The sequence below is a fragment of the Tachyglossus aculeatus genome, chromosome 8 (genome assembly GCF_015852505.1).
Source record: "Tachyglossus aculeatus isolate mTacAcu1 chromosome 8, mTacAcu1.pri, whole genome shotgun sequence".
NCBI classification, from domain to species: Eukaryota; Metazoa; Chordata; class Mammalia; order Monotremata; family Tachyglossidae; genus Tachyglossus; species Tachyglossus aculeatus.
Genome location: NC_052073.1, coordinates 26,477,865 through 26,491,550, shown reverse-complemented (window position 1 = coordinate 26,491,550; position 13,686 = coordinate 26,477,865). Strand labels below are relative to the sequence as shown.

The 13,686-nt window shown below is 44.0% G+C and overlaps 1 non-coding gene across 1 annotated transcript; it reads left to right on the top strand.

Moving 5' to 3' along the window:
- The first annotated feature begins 309 nt into the window (after positions 1 to 309).
- On the top strand, positions 310 to 447 carry LOC119931944. The gene has a single exon (XR_005452240.1). It is a non-coding gene; the product is annotated as a small nucleolar RNA SNORA7 (small nucleolar RNA).
- Positions 448 to 13,686: the final 13,239 nt, after the last annotated feature.

Sequence of the window (13,686 nt, the reverse complement as noted above, 5' to 3'; positions counted from 1 at the left end):
ATCAAGGATTTAGTACCTTGTAATGGGGGGGTCTTTCCGGGGTCATGTACATTCATTCATTCAATCGTATTTATTGAGTGGTTACTGTGTGCAGAGCACTGTACTAAGCGCTTGGGAAGTACAAGTGGGAAACATATAGAGACGGTCCCTACCCAACAATGAGCTCACAGTCTAGAAGAGGTCTCTCCTTGAAGGTCTCTCCTCTGGTTTGGGCTGACGACGCTTGTCACTTGGGATGCTATCATATATTTCCCAGTCCCTTTCCCTCTCATCCTTTTCTTTCTCCTCTGCCTCTTGTCCTGCTTTTTTCCCCTCTCAGGATGGCATCTGGAGAGTTTCCAGACCTCTACCAGTCTCTGCTATGGGAGGGAGAGTCAGGCAGAGGCCTACCCATTCCATTCCTAGCATGGGCAGTGGCTAGTGAGTGAAAGGCAATCTGCTACAAGTCAAAACTCACCTGTGCTGGGCAGCAGCGCCGTGGGAGAGAGTCAAGGGTGGCAACTTAAGTTTACTGCGTGGAAGAAGGCAGTGGTAAACCACTTCTGTATTTTTATCAAAAAAACTCAACTCTATGGATACCCTACAAATGACTGCAGATGGAGTGGGGCGTTCTGGGAGAGATGTTTCCATGGAGCCACTACGGTTAGGAGGTGATTGACGGCATATGACAGGACCTGCCTCTCTCCCTTCCCTCCTGCTTCCCTCGCCCCTATTAGATTGTCAGTTCTCTGTGAACTAACTCCTGCAAGGCCTCAGCCTCATCCAGAAACCTTTCCCATCAACCAACTAGCATGCCGCAATAGTTTTGATGAAATGTTGCGGCCTAGTGGAAAGTGCATGGTCAAGTCAAAGGTCCTGGATTCTAATTCAACTCACCTATGTGCCTTCTGTGAGATCTGGGGCAAGTCACTGAACTTTTCTGTGCCTCAGCTTCCTAATTAGGGAAGCGTTCTCCCTTCCGCTTTGGCTGTCAGCCCCATGAGGGACAGGGACAGGGACAGCTATAGCTACCCGAATGCTTGGAACAATTCTTGGCACAGAGTAAGTGCTTAATAAATGCCACTATTATTATCATTAAGGCTTCAACTCACCTCTCCAAAAAGAAATTTCTTTAGAATCTGATTCAAATTATGAACAATACCTTATTATTATTATTATTTATGAGCACCTTCATGCTCTGCCATTTGTCTGCTATAGGACCTTGGGTAAATCATGTGACTTCTCTCTGCTTCTGTTCCTTTACCTGTAATATGGGGATGAAATACCTCCTCTTCCTCCCCTGTAAACTGTGTCCAACCTGATAAACTTGTATCTACCCTAGCACTTAGTACAGTGCCTGACACCTAGTAAGCACTTAACAAATAACATTTAAAAAAGAAAAGGAGTCATCCTGAAGCTGAAAGAACCCCAGAAAGCCAGATGATCAGCTTGTACTCTGTTTTTTAGTGAAATAATTTAATTAATGATAATGGTATTGAGAAGCAGCATGGCTCAGTGGAAAGAGCCCGGGCTTTGGAGTCAGAGGTCATGGGTTCAAATCCCAGCTCCTCTAACTGTCAGCTGTGTGACTTTGGGCAAGTCACTTAACTTCTCTGAGCCTCAGTTTCCTCATCTGTAAAATGGGGATGAAGACTGTGAGCCCCCCGTGGGACAACCTGATCACCTTGTAACCTCCCCAGCGCTTAGAACAGTGCTTTGCACATACTAAGCACTTAATAAATGCCATCATTATTATTATTACTATGTGCCGAGCACTGTTCTAAGCACTGGGGCAGTTACAAGGTGATCAGGTTCCACACGGGGCTCACAGTCTTAATCCCCGTTTTACAGATGAGGTAACTGAGGCCCAGAAAAGTGAAGTGACTTGCCCAAGGTCACACAGCAGACAGATGGTGGAGCTGGGATTAGAATCCATGTCCTCTGACTCCCAAGCTCATGTTCTTGCTAGTAGGTCACGCTGCATGTCGGCCTTTAAATAATCCATTCATTCAATCTTATTTATTGAGCACTTAACTGTGTGGAAAGCACTTTACTAAGAGCTTGGGAGAGTACTATATAATGAAACCATACGATCTTCTCATCCCAGCCAGAAAGTTTTACCCTGACAGACCCAAAGCGGGGATTTAACTGCAGTTTCCTATAAGCCACCTCTCTGAAGATTCCTAGAAATGGCCAGAGCGGGCTCCACTCAACCAGCCGTAACCCTGGTTTCTGATGAGACAGCACACCCCTAATCTATGGGGAAAGAAGAGCCACGGGAAGCCTGTGCACTAAAAGACTTTGTTAGCATAGGCAACCCCCCTCCACAAATATACCATAAATACCTTATCTCTCTTCAGAGTGTGATACAACAGATTATCCATTTATAAGGCTACTCAATCTATTATGGTTTTTCTGGTTCACTCCCTGGGTAATGGCACGGAACTTCTTAAAGTTTTTCCACAAATGTAAGTATCCGTTTGCATAATTCAAAGGGCGGGGGGGATTCTCAACACTGCTTAGTATTTTTTCTAATCACATCACGGGGATTAAAGCATTTCAATCCTTCTGAAACCCAAATAGCATCTCTCTAACTGATGATAGCACCCCACATGTCTTGCCTAATAGGAAATCTGAGTTGAGGTAGTTAGCTGGGTAATTTAAGCCAAAAAAATTCTGCTATTAAGAATAAGGAAGCACTGGGGTTTTGATTATCCAGAATGGCTATCTTCACTCCTCACTTCTATTTGTCCAAAGAGATGTATCTTCAAGTGGCAGGGCATCTCCGTAGTATCTGGAATGGAGTCCTCAAAAGTTTAATTGTATCAAACTGAGGAGAAGCAGCTTGGCCTAGCAGATAGAGCACAAGCCTGGGAGTCAGAAGGACTTGGGTTCTAATCCCGGCTCCGCCACTAGTTTGCTGTGTGACCTTGGGCAAGTCACTTCACTTCTCTGTGCTTCAGTTCACTCATCTGTAAAAGGGGATTAAAACTGTGAGCCCCATGTGGGACATAAGCTGTATCCAATCCAATTACATCGTATCTACCCCAGTGCTTAAATGAGTGCCTGAACATGGGCAATCTTAGTGCCCATTTTACAGATGAGGTTACAGGCACAGAGAAGTTAAGTGACTTGTCCAAGGCTACATAGTGGACAAGAGCCAGAGTTGGGATTAGAACCCAGGTACATTTGACTCCTAGGCCCACCTTCTATCCACTAAATCACCCTGCATCTCCCTTTCCCAGAGCAGGAGAGTCACCCTCAACAATTTGGGTTTACTGGTGCAGAATCATTTTTACAACTGGAAGAAATGCCGATGATACCTTTCATTTTATCCCCAGATCTACATTAGGCTAGGGATGCAATCCCCAAAGAAATTGCTCAAATAATTCAGGCACATATACCTCTTTTGCCTTGTTTAATTTGCAAAAAGTCCAAATAATACCTTCTATTTATAAGGATCTTATGTCTAAACCCATTAGCTCATTTTGGCCTCCCAACACTACTGTGAAGTAGGCATCAATAATACCATTTTGGAGATGTGAAGACTGAGGTAACGTTACGTGCCTAAAGACACAGAGCAAGCTTATTATTATCATTAGTATTTTTATTATTTTAATGGTACTCAAGTGTTTATTATGTCTCAGGCATTGTACTAAGAGCTGGAGTAAATATAAGGTAATCAAGTTGGATGCAGTCCTTTTCCCATATGGGACTAATTCATTCATTCATTCAATCGTATTTATTGAGCACTTACTGTGTGCAGAGCACTGTACTAAGCACTTGGGAGGGAATAATAATGATGGTATTTGTTAAGCACTTACTATGTGCCAGGCACTGTACTAAGCGCTGAGGTGAATACAAGCAAATTCAGTTGGACACTGTCCCTGTCCCATGCAGGGCTAACAGTCTCAATTCCTATTTTACACCTGAGGTAGCTGAGGCAAAGAGAAGTGATTTTTAATTTAATCTCCATTCTACAGATGAGGTCATTGAGGCATAGAGAAGTTAAGCAACAAGGTCACACAGCAGACAAGTGGCGGAACCAGGATTAGAACCTAGGCCCTCTGGCTCCCAAGCTGGTGATCTTTCCTTTAGACCACACTACCTCCTAGTTACTTGGATAATTTTCTCAGTTCTCCACTTTGCTCTCCCACCCTTACCCTCCTTCTAATACTTTGCACATCTGCAGGTCAGATGGCTTGCTATGCAGTGGGGAGGCTGGAGCACATGACCCAAGAGAATCTCCCCTGAGGGAACCCCGGGGAAACCCATGAGTCATCTCACTTGCATTTTTGTTTTCAAGAACTGTCAAGTTTATTGTGTAGCTCCAAGAAGGAAGCTGCCCAAATAGGGATTGGAGGGGGACTGAGTGAGGAGGTGCATAAGGGGTGCCAGAATATCGGGAGGTAGAGAGATATGGCCTCATTTTCACTCTAGGAAAAAAAAAATATATTTTTATAACCTCAAAGATGCACCATATAGCCAAACATCTGGAATTCCATTTGAGTCTTGAAGCAGCAATCACCATAGCACAGGCTAAGTCAATGATTCTTGGATTAGGAGATGAATAAATCTGATTTATTGAGCACTTACTTCATGCAGAGCACTGTACTGTTTGGGAGAGTACAATAAAACAGAGTTGGTAGACACTTTCCCTACCCACAAAGAGCTTATAGTCTAGAAGGTGACAGTGACATTAATACAAGTGAATTATGGATATATACATAAGTGCTATAGAGCTGAGGGAGGGGTGAATAAAGGGTGCAAATCAACCCCCTTCAAGTGCAAGGGTGATGCCAAAGGGAGTGGGAGAAGACCAAATGAGTCCTTGGTTGGGGAAAGTTTCTTGGAGGAGATGTGCTTTTAATTAGGCTTCGAAAGTGGGGAAAGTGATTGTCTTTCTAATAAGAGGAGGGAATGTGTTCCAGGCCAGAGGCAGGATGTGGGCGAGGGATCGGAGACAAGCTAGATGAGATTGAAGTATAGTGAGTAGGTTGGCATTAGGTGAGCAAAGTTCATTAGCTGCAAGGTTGACAGGGACCAGCACTGAGTTTAAATCTTTTCATACTGCCCTGACCTCACTGTGCTTTTCCTTTCAGTATGTGGCCCAGTAAGGATGGCTATTGCAAAGCTTTTTATTTTTATTTTCAGCTTCAAAGTTCCCTGCCTATCATATACTATAATTTTAAGGACTTAATATGGAGCTCTAGACACACTAGGTGCTTAGTCATTACTGTTCAATGGATGATTCATACCGAAGATCTGACTTTCATCATGATTGATGGCATTTATTGAGCACCTGCTCTGTGAAGAGCACTGTATGAAGCATTCAGGAGCGTACCAAAGAATTAGAAGACATGAACCCTACTCTCAAGGAGTTGACAGTCTAGAGAGACGGACAAATGAAGTACAACTGGGGGTGAGGGGATCATAGAGCGTATAAAATCTTGAACTCCTTGGGGGCAGATATCATGCATACCAACTCTACTTTGCTCCCTTAAGGGCTTAATACAGTGCTCTGCACCCAATGCATCCTCGATAATAATGGTATCTGTTAAGCTCTTACTATGTGCTAGGCACATAGTAAGCTCTGGGGTGGATACAAGCAAATAGTGTTGAACACAGTCCCTGTCCCATGTGGGGTTCCCAGTCTCGATCCCCATTTTACAAATGAGGTAACAGGCACAGAGTAGTGAAGTGACTTGCCCAAGGTCACACATCAGACAAGTGGGGGAGATAGGATTAGAACCCATGACCTTCTGAATCCCAGGCCTGTACTCTATCCACTATGCCACCATTGATTGGTTGAATGATGAACTTTTTAGTCCTGCAGGGGCTGTGGTACCTTCCCTCTTCTCCCCCTCCCTTCTGAGTCACCCTGACTTGCCCACTTTGTTCTTCCCTTCTCCCAGCCCCGCAGCACTTACGTGCATATCTGAAATTTATTTATATTAATGTCTGTCACGCCCCTCCCAGACTGTAAAATCATTGTGGGCAGGGAATGTGTCTGTTTATTGTTGCATTGTAATCTCCCAAGCACTTAGTACAGTGATCTGCACACAGTAATCACTCAATAAATAAGATTGACTGAATGAATGAGGTAACTTAAGTGTTTAGGTGGCACAGAAAGTCTGAGGAAGTAATAATAACAATAATGGTATTTATTGAGAGTTTACTATTTGCCAAGCACTGTCCTAAGTGCTGGCATGGATACAAGCAAATCATACAGGCTTGGGAGTCAGAGAACCTGGGACCTCCCACTTACCAGCTGTGTGATCTTGGGCAAGTCACTTAACTTCTCTGTGTCTGTTTCTTCATCTGTCAAATGGGGATTCAATATGAATTCTCCATCCTACCCTCCCTGTGACCCTTGCATGGTCAAGGGACTGTCCCCCACTTTGTATCTGCCCCAGCACTTTGTACAGTGTTTGGCATATAGTAAGAACTTAATAATAATAATGGCATTTATTAAGCACTTACTGTGTGCAAAGCACTGTTCTAAGTGCTGGGGAGGGTACAAGGTGGTCAGGTTGTCCCACGGGGGGCTCACAGTCAGCCCCATTTTACAGATGAGGTAACTGAGGCCCAGAGAAGTTAAGTGACTTGCCCAAAGTCACACAGCTGACAATTGGCAGAGTTGGGATTTGAACCCATGACCGCTGACTCCAAAGCCCGGGCTCTTTCCACTGAGCCATGCTGCTTCTCTAATGTCCTGATCTCTAACTTAATAAGGTTCTGGGAGTCAGAAGGACCTGGATTCAAATCCTGGCTCTTCCACTTGTCCGCTGTGTGACCGTGGGCTGGTCACTTCTCTGTGCCTCAGTTACCTCATCTGGAAAATGGGGATGAAGACTCTAAGCCCCATGTGGTACGCGCTTGTGTCCAACCTGTTAGGTTGAATCTACCCCAGACCTTAGTACAGTGCCTGGACCATAGTAAAAGCTTAATGAATGCCATAAAAAAATAAGTACCAAAATTATTATTATTGCTATTACAGTATGGCTCAGTGAGAGAAGCAGCGTGGCTCAGTGGAAAGAGCACGGGCTTTGGAGTCAGAGGTCATGGGTTCAAATCCCAGCTCTGCCAACTGTCAGCTGTGTGACTTTGGGCAAGTCACTTCATTTCTCTGTGCCTCAGTTACCTCATCTGTAAAATGGGGATTAAAACTGTGAGCCCCCCATGGGACAACCTGATTGTCTTGTAATCTCCCCAGCACTTAGAACAGTGCTTTGTACATAGTAAGTGCTTAACAAATACCATCATTATTAGTATTACAAAGTGGGAAGATTAGGATTGCTCAGAGAAGGCCTCCTGCGGGAGATGTGATTTTAGAAGGACTTTGAAGACAAGGAGAGCAGTGGTCTGTCAGAATCAATCAGTCAATCATGTTTATTGAGTGCTTACTGTGTGCAGAGCACTGTACTTTGTGCTCAGGAGAGCACAGAATAACAGAGTTGGTAGACACATTCCCTGCCCACAACAAGCTTACAGTCTAGAGGGGGAGAAAGAGGGAGTCCCAGGCCCGTGAAAGGGAGAGGATGAGTTTGGTTGATTAGCGGACATATTGTCCAAGTGAGGCCCTCATCCCTCACCTAGAAATCTGGCTAAATAGTTTCGAGTGGAATCTGATCCTCCCTACTCACCTAGAGCTGGAAACATCCACCCGTTAAACCCAACTCAAACTTTTTTTCCAAAAGAATTGGGAGAACAAGTTTGTACAGCACAATCAGTCAAGACCGTCGCCCCTTTCTCACACTTCTGGTTAGAGCTGAAGACGCTGAAGCGTCTGGTAAATTTCATAAAACTTAATGAATCTGTCCCGGAAAGCAATAGGAGTGACTCAGGCAGGCTGGAATTTGATCAAGTAACTCCAGGTAGGAGAGAAGCTCTGTTGGCCCAGGGTAGGACAGACCAAGATTGAAGTAGATAAAGCTGTAGCTGTCTACCCAGCCTTTTTTTCCTCTTCACATTTATTAGTATTTATTAAGTTCTTACTGTGTGTCAAGCATTATTCTTAGCACCGGGATAGATATGTTAACCCTGTAGAAGAAAGTCCCTGTCCCACATGAGGTTGTTTTCTGGCCATGTTCAAAGAGGGCAATAAACATCCATCCTGCATTTACTACAGTTGGGGCTGAAATAACAACCATTGTATCTGGAAGGTGACTCTACCGACCCTATTTTCTGCACTTTCCCAATCACCTAGTCCAGTGTTCTGTACACATTAAGTGCTCAGTGATGGTTAGGGAAACTGCCAACTCTCTTGTAGCTCTTTCAAGTGCTTAGTACAGCGCTCTGCACAGTCATCACTCAAATAACATCAATTGACTGATTGACTCTGCTCTGTATTTATGGGAAAAGATTAAAGGATTGTCTCCAATCCAAGGAAGGTACAGGGAGAGGCGTGAACACACATACACACAAACACACTCACACTGCACCTAACATAAGGGATTGAGAGTCTGGTCCTTCACTCTAGAAGATGACACTGTGGATAAGCTCCTTGGTGCTCTGGAATCATGTCTTCCGACTCTGTGTCACTATAGTTTCCCAAGCACTTTGTAAGTTCTTTGTAAGTTCTTTGTAAGTTCTTCTTTGTAAGTTAAAACCATTGATTGATTGATTGTGTATGAATGAATCAGTCAGTGGTATCTAGCAGGTGCTTGTGGATGTGGCCGAAAGGCTGATGTTTTAGCTTAGCTGGGAATCCCTTCAATCAATCAGTGGTATTTATTGAGCACTTACAGTGTACAGAGAGAACTGTACTAACCTTTTGGGAGAGACACATGCTCTGCCCACAAGTAGCTTACAATCTAGAGGGGGATCCAGACATTAATATAAATAAACTAAGGATATGTACATAAATGCTGTGGGAATGAGGGTGGAGTGAATAGCAAATGCTCAAAGGATACAAATCCCTGTGGAAACAATCAGTGGTATGTAATGAGCACTTATTGCATGGAAAGCACTGTACTAAGCATGATCATTCAATCATTTCTTTAGCACTTAATGGGAGCAAAACATTGTAATAAGCACATAGGGAGAGCATAATGAAACAGTTGATAGATAAGTGCTGTGGGGCTGAGAGTGGGGTGAATATCAAGTGCTCAAAGTGTTCCATTCCAGGAATATGGATATCTATCTTTTGCTGGGCTGGCACACTGGCCATTTGCAGGTCCCAGTGTGGTTTTTACATATGCCCCTTTTGATCATGTCTTTTCTGAGGCCCCCATTTCAAGAGAGCTACCCGGTCCCTGCCAGAGCCGGTCAGGGGGCCTGTCAGAAGTCCTCAGTTAGGCCACAAGGCCTCTGAGTTTGTACCTCTCTGTATCTTTTAATGCTTCCTTTGCTTATCTGATGGACAATTACTCTTCCCCCCACCGCGCACCACCACCGCCCCCTTTCATAATAATAATAATAATAATAATGATGATAATAATAATAATAATAATAATGGCATTTGTTAAGTGCATTTTATGTGCAAGGCACTATTCTAAGCTGGGGAGGATACAAGGTGATCAGGTTGTCCCACGTGGGGCTCACAGTCTTAATCCCCATTTTATAGATGAGGTAACTGAGGCACAGAGAAGTTAAGTGATTTGCCCAAAGTCACACAGCTGACAAGTGGTGGAGCCGGGATTAGAATTTATGAGCTCTGACTCACAAGCCCGTGCTCTTTCCACTGAGCCACGCTGCTTCACGCTTTCATCTCCAACGCAATGCCCATCCACTTTGGCATCAAATGAAAACTCCTCACCATTGGCTTTAAAGACTTCCATCACCTAGCCCCCTCCTACCTTACCTCTCACCTTCTACAACCCTGCCCTCACACTTTGCTCCTCTAGCTCTCACCTTTTCACTGTGCCTTGATCTTGCCTGTCTAACTGCCAACCCCTCACCCAAGTCCTGCATCTGGCCTGGAATGCCCTCCCTCCTCAAATCGGACAGGCAATTACTCTCCCCCACCTTTAAAACCTTATTGAAGGCACTCCTCCTCCAAGAGGCCTTCCCAGACTGTCCCACTTTTCCTCATCTCCCACTCCCTTCGGTGTCTCCCTGACTTGCTCCCTTTGTTCTCCCTGCCTTCTAGCCACACAGCACTTATGTACATATCTGTAATTGTATTTGTTTGTATCGTTGTCTGTCCCCAGACTGTAAGCTCACAGTGGGAATGAAATATCACTGTTTATTCTTATATTGTACTTTCCCAAGTGCTTAGTACAGTGCTCTGCATACAGTAAGCACTCAAATACAATTGAATGAATGAAAAGAGGCCTTCCCTGACTCAGCCCTCCTTTCCTCTTCTCCCTCTCCTTTCTGTCACCCTGACTTGCTCTCTTCATTCATTTACCCCTCCCAGCCCCACATCCCTTATGACTATATCCATAATTTATTCATATTAATGTCTGTCTCCCCCTCTTGACTGTAAGCTCATTGTGAGCAGGGAATCTGCCTGTTTTTTGTTTGAATACACTCTCCCATTCACTTAGTACAGTGCTCTGCACACAGTAAACACTCAATAAATGCAATTGACTCACTGACACTCCCTTGTTGATGGATTTGTAGAGTTAAAGGTCCCTACTCTTTGGCCTTTCCTGCATACACTGTACACATTTTGATAAGTTTTCTGATTTTACAAGGCACCCAGAAAGTTTGTTTTTAGCCCACAGTATCTGTGGCAACAGCATCTCAGGCGACAAGGCAAAGTTGAGAAAAAAACACTTCTTTTCCTGAAATCAGGCTAGGTCTTCTTGGCCCAAATGTACCAGTGGGTTGTGTGATTACTAAGTTAATTCAGGGCAGGGATCATAGTCTTCTTATTCCTCTCCCTTTAGGCTTTATGGATCTTGTTGAAGACACAGGCATAGGTTGAGGGCCGGGGCTGGGAGGGGCCATGAGCCATTCAAAAGCCTCCAGAGAAAGGCAGCGGCTTACTGGAAAAGAGTCAAGTCCCACACTGGATTCTGCTGAATAACTTAGGCACAGATGCTGTCAATCAGTCAGTCGTAATTATTGACCAATCAGTGGTGCTTACCAGTGAGAAGTATAATGGCCTAGTGGAAAGGGTTCAGAAGTTTTCAGGACAGAGCCTATTTCCACAGCTTTGGATTTGAATTTGCACTTGAATTTATAAGAATCAAAACTGAAGAGTTCGGGCGTAGTTGCAAGAGCACAGGCTTGGGAATCAGAGGTCGTAGGGTCTAATCCCGGCTCCACTTTGGGCAAGTCACTCAACTTCTCTGTGCCTCAGTGACCTCATCTGTAAAATGGGGATTAAAACTGGGAGCCCCACGTGGGACAGCCTGATTACCTTGTATCTACCGCAGTGCTTAGAACGGTGCTTGGCACATAGGAAGGGCTTAACAAATACTATCATTGTTATCAAGCACTTAATACAGGGCTCTGTCACACGGTAAATGCTCGATAAATATGATTGAATGAATGATAGAGCATAGGACTGGGAGTCAGAGGATCGGGATTCTAATCCTTTTTCTGCCATTTAGGGAAGCAGTGTGGCTCAGTGGAAAGAGCACAGGCTTTGGAGTCAGAGGTCATGGGTTCAAATCCCAGCTCGGCCAACTGTCAGCTGTGTGACTTTGGGCAAGTCACCTCTCTGTGCCTCAGTTCCCTCATCTGTAAAATGGGGATTAAGACTGTGAGCCCCCCATGGGGCAACCTGATCACCTTGTAACCTCCCCAGCGCTTAGAACAGTGCTTTGCACATGCTAGCGCTTAATAAATGCCATCATCATTATTATTATTATTTACCGGTTGCGTGGCTTTGGGCAAGTTATTTAAATGATCTGTGCTTCAGTTCCCTCATCTGCAAAATGGGGATTCAATACCTGTTCTTCCTCCTGCTTAGACTGTGAGCCCCATGTGGGACAAAGAACAGTGCTTGGCATATAATAAGCTAGTACCAAGTATGATTAATTATTCCTAAACAGTGGTCTGGTGAATATACGGACAGTGCTCCTGGGAGAGAGATTATCTTCAAGAAAAAATCTTAATTCATTCAATCGTATTTATTGAGTGCTTACTATGTGCAGAACACTTTACTAAGCACTTGGAAGAGTACAATATAAGACACATTCCCTGCCTAATTAAGCCTACAGATTAGAGAAGAGCTTACAGTCTATTGTGACTGTCCAGACTAGGTAATCCTCCACCCTCTTCCAGTTCAGAGTTCCTGGCAAACCTGAACCGGTTTCCACAAAGCATGTGACCAAACTTCCTAATTATCAAAGAGCAGATTTCTGTGGTTCTCTTCTGGACACTGGAACCATGAAACCCATTTCACCGGGAACTGTGAGTTGGACCGAAGCTGAGGGTTTCAGGAACCAGATATAGGAAGTGTCACATTGCAACACACTCTTGGTCCACAGAACTTGGTAAACTGCAGAACTCATCACAATGCCTCTTAGTTCTGAAAGATGACTAATCTATCTATTCAATTACCGACTTCCTTTCATTACTTGTTAATGTGAAATAATAAGAATGAAAAACCTGAGTTCTCAAAAAAAAGCGTTGTAATGAACTCCTATACTCTTCTTGTTGAAAGATTGTGCTCAATACCCCAGTTTTTTTCACAATCTTCTCCAGCAGCACAATGCAAAGAGAAGCCCCTCCTAAGTATCTGAGCAGAACACAGATGTTGGAATGGGACAGGCAGATTTTCCATGGATTCTATGGGGCACACAGATATAGAAAAATATCTACATCTCACTGTCTTTAGTTTTCAAAGGTAATGCTTTTTCCAGTCCCTCTAGACTGTAAGCCTGTTGTGGGCAAGAAATGTGTCTGTTATATTGAATGTTAGATTGAATGTTAGATTGTTTGCTCCCAAGAGGTTAGTACGGTGTTCTGCACACAATAAGTGCTCAATAAATATGATTGACTGTCTAACTTCAGTGAGAATTCACCCTTGCAGGAAAGTTAGATTTTAAAGAGCTAGCTAGTAGCAATAGTCTTTATAGCTTATGGGCAAAACAATGTACTAAATTATGCGGAAGAAATGCATGGTTTGGAGTAGAGACAGGGACAGTCCTTGGCCCCCCTCCAGGGGCTCATAATCTAAGAATGAGGTGGGGATGGTTGACAACAAAGGCAAACTACAATATGAAGCACAGAGGTGGCAAAAAGAAAAAGACGGGGAGGATTTCGAGCTCCACAGCACTCCGACCAAAGTTCCCAGAAGTCACAGCTGCGGCCATGACAGCGACTTTCTCAATGTCCTCAGAGGTTCTGGCTGCTTGATATTCACCCCACCTCCAACCTCACAGCACTTATGTACATATCTCTAAATTATATATTATAAATTACTTATTCATAATAATGTCTGTCTCCCCCTCTAGACTGTAAACTCATTATGGGCAGGGAACATACCTGCTAATTCTGCTGTAATGTTCTCTCCCAAGCACTTAGCATAGTGCTCTGTTTATAGTAATTGCACAATCAATATGATTTATTGAATTCTAATCCCAGCTCTGCCACTTGTCTGCTGTGTGACCTCATGCAGGTCACAACTTCTCTGCCTCAGTTGCCTCATCTATAAAATGGGGTTTAAGATTGTGAGCCTATGTGTCCAACCCAATTATCTTGTGCCTACACTAGTTCTTAGTACAGTGCCCGGCATTCATTCAATCGTATTTACTGAGCGCTTACTGTGTTCAGAGCACTGTACTAAGTGCTTCACACAGCATG